This window comes from Nerophis lumbriciformis, linkage group LG01 (assembly GCF_033978685.3).
Source record: "Nerophis lumbriciformis linkage group LG01, RoL_Nlum_v2.1, whole genome shotgun sequence".
NCBI lineage: Eukaryota > Metazoa > Chordata > Actinopteri > Syngnathiformes > Syngnathidae > Nerophis > Nerophis lumbriciformis.
The window spans coordinates 78,140,717-78,150,370 of NC_084548.2; the positions used below are offsets into that span (position 1 = coordinate 78,140,717).

The 9,654-nt window shown below is 42.4% G+C and overlaps 1 protein-coding gene across 2 annotated transcripts in view; it reads right to left on the bottom strand.

Moving 5' to 3' along the window:
* Positions 1 to 2,412, bottom strand: part of rcc2 (regulator of chromosome condensation 2) — a 29,771-nt gene extending 27,359 nt beyond the window's left edge. Inside the window, exons 1-2 of one of the 2 annotated variants that reach the window (XM_061973338.2) lie at positions 2,113 to 2,412; positions 1,611 to 1,668 (exon numbers count right to left, since the gene is read on the bottom strand). The gene's annotated coding sequence lies outside the window, so the exon portion shown is untranslated. The remainder of the gene's footprint in view (positions 1 to 1,610; positions 1,669 to 2,112) is intronic. The other variant, XM_061973331.2, reaches the window with a different exon arrangement.
* Positions 2,413 to 9,654: the final 7,242 nt, after the last annotated feature.

The following is a 9,654-nucleotide window of genomic DNA, read 5'->3' on the forward strand; positions in this document are numbered from 1 at the left end:
TCAATCACTCGTCTTGAGAACTGTGTGGGCATTAAGGGCGCCGCCCTCAACTGGTTCCGGTCGTACCTAACCGACAGGAGTTTTTGTGTAAAAGTAGACAGTTTTATGTCGTCCACAGCTCCTTTACCACATGGGGTCCCCCAGGGCTCAATCCTTGCCCCAATTTTATTTGCGCTTTACCTTCTCCCCCTTGGTTCTATTTTTAGGAAGTACAGTATTGCATTTCATTTTTATGCCGATGATTGCCAGATTTATTTTCCCATGGCACAAAATAACACGGTTCAACGTCTTATTGACTGCCTGCACGACATCAAAGTCTGGCTTTCAGCTAACTTCCTGAGCCTAAATGAAGATAAAACAGAAGTTATGTTGTTCGGTCCAAGTCGCTCTCCCTCCCCCAACGTTGACCTCGGCACTCTGACCCCGTATCTCAGCCACTCTGTCACAAACCTGGGGGTAAAGTGTTGACTCAGATTTTAAATTCGAAAAACAAATCAGCAGCGTCGTTCAAAAAGGTTTTATCAATTACGCCAAATAGCGAAAGTGAAACCGCTTCTATCAAGACATGATCTTGAGAAATTAATCCACGCTTTTATCTCGACTCGTCTTGATTACTGTAATGCCCTGTATGTAGGCATTAGCCAGGCCTCCCTCGCCCGCCTGCAGCTCGTGCAGAACTCTGCTGCTCGTCTGCTAACACAGACCCGCAGACGTGAGCACATCACCCCTATTTTAGCGTTCCTTCACTGGCTCCCTGTGCGTTACCGAATCAATTTTAAACTCCTTTTATTTGTTTTTAAATGTCTAAACAACCTCGCGCCAACCTATCTCTCCGACCTCCTTCAGCCTTACTGCCCCACCCGATCCTTAAGATCAGCCGATCAGCTGCTGTTGACGGTCCCTGACACAAGGCTGAAGCTTAGAGGTGACAGAGCTTTCGCCGTTGCTGCTCCCAAGCTCTGGAACGACCTACCCCTGAGTGTTAGACAAGCCTCCTCTCTTCCTGTTTTTAAATCTCTCTTAAAAACATACTTTTATTCCATGGCTTTTAACACTGAGTGATATCCATCCTGCAATGGCGCCCCATAATACACCTGCTGTGATCCTGTTTTTATGTTTTTATTAATTCTATTTTAATTATTTATTTTTTATCGTGTTCTGTTTGTGTTGTGTTGTGTTTGCTCGGTACTCGTTTTATCTTTTAACCTGCTCATTGTACAGCACTTTGGCTACCCCTGTGATAAATTTTAAATGTGCTCTATAAATAAAGTTGATTTGATTTGATTGTTGTTACGCGATTTCGTGAATAAAACTTTTTTTTAAATATTTAATTTAATTAATGAAAAACCGTATCTTTTATCACTGCAACCGTAACCCGGAATAGGTTGATGAAAACCGTACTAATTACGGGAAAACCGGAGTAGTTGGCAGGTATGCTAGTGTGCCGCGGCACAGTGGTTGAAAAAGACTGATTTAGGCAATGTGATGAATTTGATGAAAGAGTTCATGATTTAGGCAATGTAAGAAAACATCTGGTGAAAGCTCAAATGCAGATTATTAAAAATGCAGATTAGTAAAAAAAAAGTGTCCATTAGAGTTGGAACTTTTACTTCAACTAAAGTTGACTTCGTCCTCGTCTCTTTCATGGACAATGACGTTTTGACGGAGCTGAAAGAGCAGAATGAAGACGATGAAAGAGCAGAATAATGAACATTGAAAGAGTAAAAGTCATGAAATGTAACAAAGCTTCCAGCGTGTCGCCGCTAGCTTGACGGACTCTTTGTTCGCTCGCAGCTAACAAGCTAACACAGCCGCCAATTCCCTCACTTCCCCACGACGAGCCGCCACATAAAAGACGCTCGCTTTAAAGTTTAGAAAGACAATTAAATAGTCTTTGTCCTCTTTTATGAGGTGAAAATTGCACAGGATAAGGAAGCTAACGTCGCCTCGTCGAGCTAGCGCTGAATAAACAATGCGGCGAACGCACAAACTTTACAAACATTCCCAGGACGTCACAGTTGTGTCGTGTAAGAGCGCGCAGGAGCGTGGAGACTCCACAAAATGTAACTTGTCACATTAGACAAGAGTAAATAAAAGAAATAAAACACTCACTTCCTGATTCTCTCCGTCCAAGTCCGCTTTGATTGATGGGAACAAAAGACGCCGCAGTCTACTTCCGCGTCACGTGATCACGTAGGCCATCATCTACGTCATCTTTATCCCCCCCCTCATTTCTTTTGGGGGGGATTTATGTCTCTTTGAGGAGAGCCCCTCCCTTCTCTAGTTATGTTCTCATCAAAGAAACCTCAGATAACTTTTAACGACACTCTCTCTCTAAATAGTACTAAAAATAAACATTCAAAAGTGGGATAAAAGAGGTGAAATCCATCCATCCATCCATTTTCTACCGCTTGTCCCTTACAGGGACCTGAAACCTATCTCAGCTGCATTCGGGCGGGAGGCGGGGTACACCCTGGACAAGTCGCCACCTCATCACAGGGACCATTTAGTGTTGTCAATCAACTTATCCCCAGGTGCATGTCTTTGGAGGTGGGAGGAGTCTATCTCCAGGTGCATGTCTTTGGAGGTGGGAGGGGCCTATCCCCAGGTGCATGTCTTTGGAGGTGGGAGGGGCCTATCCCCAGGTGCATGTCTTTGGAGGTGGGAGGGGCCTATCCCCAGGTGCATGTCTTTGGAGGTGGGAGGGGCCTATCCCCAGGTGCATGTCTTTGGAGGTGGGAGGAAGCCGGAGTACCCGGAGGGAACCCACGCAGTCACGGGGAGGACATGCAAACTCCACACAGAAAGGTCCCGAGCCCGGGATTGAACCCAAGACTACTCAGGACCTTCGTATTGTGAGGCAGATGCGCTAACCCCTCTGCCACCGTGCTGCCCATATATATATATATATGTATGTATATATATATATATATATATATATATATATATATATATATATATATATATATATATATATATATGTATATATATATATATATATATATTAGTCAAACTAATAGAAATAAAACATTATTCACTCCAACATACCATATATATATATATATATATATATATATATATATATATATATATATATATATATATATATATATATATATATATATATATATATATATATACAGGTAAAAGCCAGTAAATTAGAATATTTTGAAAAACTTGATTTATTTCAGTAATTGCATTCAAAAGGTGTAACTTGTACATTATATTTATTCATTGCACACAGACTGATGCATTCAAATGTTTATTTCATTTAATTTTGATGATTTGAAGTGGCAACAAATGAAAATCCAAAATTCCGTGTGTCACAAAATTAGAATATTACTTAAGGCTAATACAAAAAAGGGATTTTTAGAAATGTTGGCCAACTGAAAAGTATGAAAATGAAAAATATGAGCATGTACAATACTCAATACTTGGTTGGAGCTCCTTTTGCCTCAATTACTGCGTTAATGCGGCGTGGCATGGAGTCGATGAGTTTCTGGCACTGCTCAGGTATTATGAGAGCCCAGGTTGCTCTGATAGTGGCCTTCAACTCTTCTGCGTTTTTGGGTCTGGCATTCTGCATCTTCCTTTTCACAATACCCCACAGATTTTCTATGGGGCTAAGGTCAGGGGAGTTGGCGGGCCAATTTAGAACAGAAATACCATGGTCCGTAAACCAGGCACGGGTAGATTTTGCGCTGTGTGCAGGCGCCAAGTCCTGTTGGAACTTGAAATCTCCATCTCCATAGAGCAGGTCAGCAGCAGGAAGCATGAAGTGCTCTAAAACTTGCTGGTAGACGGCTGCGTTGACCCTGGATCTCAGGAAACAGAGTGGACCGACACCAGCAGATGACATGGCACCCCAAACCATCACTGATGGTGGAAACTTTACACTAGACTTCAGGCAACGTGGATCCTGTGCCTCTCCTGTCTTCCTCCAGACTCTGGGACCTCGATTTCCAAAGGAAATGCAAAATTTGCATGGTTGGGTGATGGTTTGGGGTGCCATGTCATCTGCTGGTGTCGGTCCACTCTGTTTCCTGGGATTTCTAAAAATCCCTTTTTTGTATTAGCCTTAAGTAATATTCTAATTTTGTGACACACGGAATTTTGGATTTTCATTTGTTGCCACTTCAAATCATCAAAATGAAATGAAATAAACATTTGAATGCATCAGTCTGTGTGCAATGAATAAATATAATGTACAAGTTACACCTTTTGAATGCAATTACTGAAATAAATCAAGTTTTTCAAAATATTCTAATTTACTGGCTTTTACCTGTATATATCTTAGGGACCGGTAGACTGTATCTAACCCTAACCCTAACCCTAACCCTACATAAACATTGTATGAATTATGTGGGATTTGTACCGAGGATGTCGTTGTGGCTTGTGCAGCCCTTTGAGACACTTGTGATTTAGGGCTATATAAATAAACATTGATTGATTGATTGATTGAATGCATTAGATAGCTATACATCTTAGGACCGATAGACTGTATCTAACCCTAACCCTAACCCTAACCCAAACCCCAACCCCAACCCAAACCCTAACCCTAACCTGACACAACCCTAGCCCTAACCCTAACCCTAACCCTAATCCTAAACCCCAACCCTAGTCCTAACCCTAACCAACTCTTTTTCTTTATGCCTAACCCTAACCCTAATCCTAACCCAAACCCCAACCCCAACCCCAACCCCAACCCCAACCCTAACCCCTAACCCTAACCCTAACCCTAACCCTATATATATACATGCGTATATCCTACATAAACAATGTATGAATACATTATATATCTAAATATCTTAGGGACCGATAGACTGTATCTAATTCTAACCCTAACCCTAACCCTAATCCTAACCCTAACCCCAACCCCAACCCTAACTGTAACACAACCCTAGCCCTAACCCTAACCCTAACCCTAACTCTAACCCTAACCCCAATCCTAAACCCCAACCCGAGCCCTAACCAACTCTTTTTTTATGCCTAACCCTAACTCTAATCCTAATCCTAACCCTAATCTTAACCCCAACCCCAACCCTAACCCCTAAACCTAACCCTAACCCTAACCCGAAACAATATGATGAGGTTATATATACATGCGTATATCCTACTTAAACAAAGTATAAATACATTAGAAATCTATATATATTAGGGAACGATAGACTGTATCTAACCCTAACCCTAACCCTAACCCAAACCCCAACCCAAACCCCAACCCTAACCCTAACCCCTAACCCTAACCCTAACCCTAACCCTATATATATACATGCGTATATCCTACATAAACAATGTATGAATACATTATATGTCTAAATATCTTAGGGACCAATAGACTGTATCTAGTTCTAACCCTAACCCTAACCCTAATCCTAACCCTAACCCCAACCCCAACCCTAACTGTAACACAACCCTAGCCCTAACCCTAACCCTAACCCTAACTCTAACCCTAACCCCAATCCTAAACCCCAACCCGAGCCCTAACCAACTCTTTTTTTATGCCTAACCCTAACTCTAATCCTAATCCTAACCCTAATCTTAACCCCAACCCCAACCCTAACCCCTAAACCTAACCCTAACCCTAACCCGAAACAATATGATGAGGTTATATATACATGCGTATATCCTACATAAACAAAGTATAAATGCATTAGAAATCTATATATATTAGGGAACGATAGACTGTATCTAACCCTAACCCTAACCCTAATCCTAACCCTAACACAACCCTAGCCCTAACCCAAACCCTAACCCCAACCCTAACCCTAAACCCCAACCCTAGCCCAAACCCTAACCAACTCTTTTCTTTATGCCTAACCCTAACCCTAATCCTAACCCTATCCCCAACCCCAACCCTAACCCTAATCCTAACCCTAACCCCAACCCCAACCCTATCCCTAACCCTAATCCTAAACCCCAACCCTAACCCTAACCCTAAAAAAACGGTCAGCTATTTTTAAGTTAAAGAAACAATATGATGAGGTTATATATACATGCGTATATCCTACATAAACAATGTATGAATACATTAGATATCTATATATCTTAGGGACCTATAGACTGTATCTAACCCTAACCCTAACCCTAACCCCTAACCCTAAGCCTAACCTTAACTCTAACCCTAACTGTAACACAACCCTAACCCTAACCCTAACCCAACCCTAACCCTAAGCCTAACCCTAACCCTAACCCCCAACCCTAACCCTAATCCTAACCCAAACCCCAACCCAAACCCTAACCCTAACCTGACACAACCCTTAGCCCTAACCCTAACCCTAACCCCAACCCTAAACCTAACCCAAAACAATATGATGAGGTTATATATACATGCGTATATCCTACATAAACAATGTATGAATACATTATATACCTATATATTTTAGGGACCGATAGAATATATCTAATTCTAACCCTAACCCTAACCCCAACCCCAACCCTAACCGTAACACAACCCTAGCCCTAACCCTAACCCTAACCCTAATCCTAAACCCCAACCCTAGTCCTAACCCTAACCAACTCTTTTTTTATGCCTAACCCTAACCCTAATCCTAATCCTAACCCTAATCCTAAACCCAACCCTAACCCCTAAACCTAACCCTAACCCTAACCCTAACCCTAAACAATATGATGAGGTTATATATACATGCGTATATCCTACATAAACAATGTATGAATACATTAGAAATCTATATATCTTAGGGACCGATAGACTGTATCTAACCCTAACCCTAACCCTAACCCTAATCCTAAACCCCAACCCTAGTCCTTACCCTAACCAACTCTTTTTTTATGCCTAACCCTAACCCTAACCCTAATCCTAACCCTAACCCTAATCCTAACCCCAACCCTAACCCCTAAACCTAACCCTAAACCTAACCCTAAACAATATGATGAGGTTATATATACATGTGTGACGTGATTTCAAGAGAAGAAGACGACAGGGAGACGATGACGTCGTTTAGCTGTCAGCGTGTTTATTGACAGCTTGGTGTGTGAATGAGATGTGTAATTAAACCAAAGAGATGAAGTGTGACTAAATGTGGAACTTATCTGAGTATGGTTGCCAGAGGATGTTGAGAGTGCGTGTTGATCCAGGCGGAAGTCCAAATAAGGGCAAAGCAGGCTCGAGTGTTGGAGGACAGGCGGGTGGTCGAGGACAGGAGCGCGGCGTCGTAGTAAGTGGGCAGGCGTGAGGTCGAAATCCAGGAAGGCAAGGGGGGATCCACAGGGAGGTCCAATGTGACAAGACACACAGCTTGACGACGAGGAAGGATGACGGGGAGCTGTAGAACGACACAACACAAGAGACGATGAGAACGACGGGGAGGAAGCACAGGGAGAGAGAATGCACATGTAAGTGAGCGAGAGACGTGTGGGCTTACTGTACTGGATACGAGAAGCTACGTTCTGGCGTCGGATCTCAGGTTGCGCTGGTTTATGAAGGCTGATCGCTCATCACAGACAGGTGCGTAGATTGCCAAGCGTTTGCAGCCGCGCGGAAGCGCGCTTGCAGCGGAGAGAGGGCGCCCGTGGGCGTGTCCCGCGGTGCGCTCGTCAGGGCACGCAACAGGAGAAGCAGCAGAAGTGTGACCCATAACAACATGCGTATATTCTACATAAACAATGTATGAATACATTAGATATCTATATATCTTAGGGACCTATAGACTGTATCTAACCCTAACCCTAACCCTAACTCTAACCCTAACCCTAACCCTAACCCCTAACCCTAACCCTAACCCTAACCCTAACCCAACCCTAACCCTAACCCTAACCCCCAACCCTAACCCTAATCCTAACCCAAACCCAAACCCCAACCCAAACCCTAACCCTAACCTGACACAACCCTTAGCCCTAACCCTACCCTAACCCTAACCCCAACCCCAACCCTAACCCTAACCCTAACCCTAACCCAAAACAATATGATGAGGTTATATATACAGGCGTATATCCTACATAAACAATGTATGAATACATTATATACCTATATATTTTAGGGACCGATAGAATGTATCTAATTCTAACCCTAACCCTAACCCCAACCCCAACCCTAACCGTAACACAACCCTAGCCCTAACCCTAACCCTAACCCTAATCCTAAACCACAACCCTAGTCCTAACCCTAACCAACTCTTTTTTTATGCCTAACCCTAACCCTAATCCTAATCCTAACCCTAATCCTAACCCCAACCCTAACCCCTAAACCTAACCCTAACCCTAAACAATATGATGAGGTTATATATACATGCGTATATCCTACATAAACAATGTATGAATACATTAGAAATCTATATATCTTAGGGACCTATAGACTGTATCTAACCCTAACCCTAACACTAAGCCTAACCTTAACCCTAACCCTAACTGTAACACAACCTTAACCCCAACCCCAACCCTAACCCTAACCCAACCCTAAAAAAACGGTCAGCTATTTTTAAGTTAAAGAAACAATATGATGAGGTTATATATACATGCGTATATCCTACATAAACAATGTATGAATACATTAGATATCTATATATCTTAGGGACCGATAGACTGTATCTAATTCTAACCCTAACCCTAACCCTAACCCTAATCCTAACCCTAACCCCAACCCCAACCCTAACCGTAACACAGCCCTAACCCTAACCCTAACCCTAACCCTAATCCTAAACACCAACCCTAGCCCTAACCCTAACCAACTCTTTTTTATGCCTAACTCTAACCCTAACCCTAACCCTAATCCTAACCCTAATCCTAACCCCAACCCTAACCCCTAAACCTAACCCTAAACCTAACCCTAAACAATATAATGAGATTATATATACATGCATATATCCTACATAAACAATGTATGAATACATTAGATATCTATATAACTTAGGGACCGATAGACTGTATCTAACCCTAACCCTAACCCTAAACCTAAACCCCAACCCTAACCCTACAAAACCGGTCAGCTATTTTTAAGTTGAAGAAACAATATGATGAGGTTATATATACATGCGTATATCCTACATAAACAATGTATGAATATATTAGATATCTATATATTTTAGGGACCGATAGACTGTATCTAACCCTAACCCTAACCCTAAACCTAACCCTAACCCTAATCCTAACCCTAACCCTAACACAACCCTAGCCCAAACCCAAACCCTAACCCCAACCCTAACCCTAAACCATAACTCTAGCCCAAACCCTAACCAACTCTTTTTCTTTATGCCTAACCCTAACCCTAATCCTAATCCTAACCCTAATCTTAACCCTAACCCTATCCCCAACCCCAACCCTAACCGTAACCCCAACCCCAACCCTAACCCTAACCCTAAACCCCAACCCTAACCCTAACCCTACAAAACCGGTCAGCTATTTTTAAGTTAAAGAAACAATATGATGAGGTTATATATACATGCGTATATCCTACATAAACAATGTATGAATACATTAGATATCTATATATGTTAGGGACCTATAGACTGTATCTAACCCTAACCCTAACCCTAACACTAAGCCTAACCTTAACCCTAACCCTAACTGTAACACAACCTTAACCCCAACCCCAACCCTAACCCTAACCCTAATCCTAATCCCCAACCCTAACCCTAACCCAACCCTAAACAGTTTGTGAAGCAAACCCCTGTAGGGGCGTCATCCTCCCCCAGAATA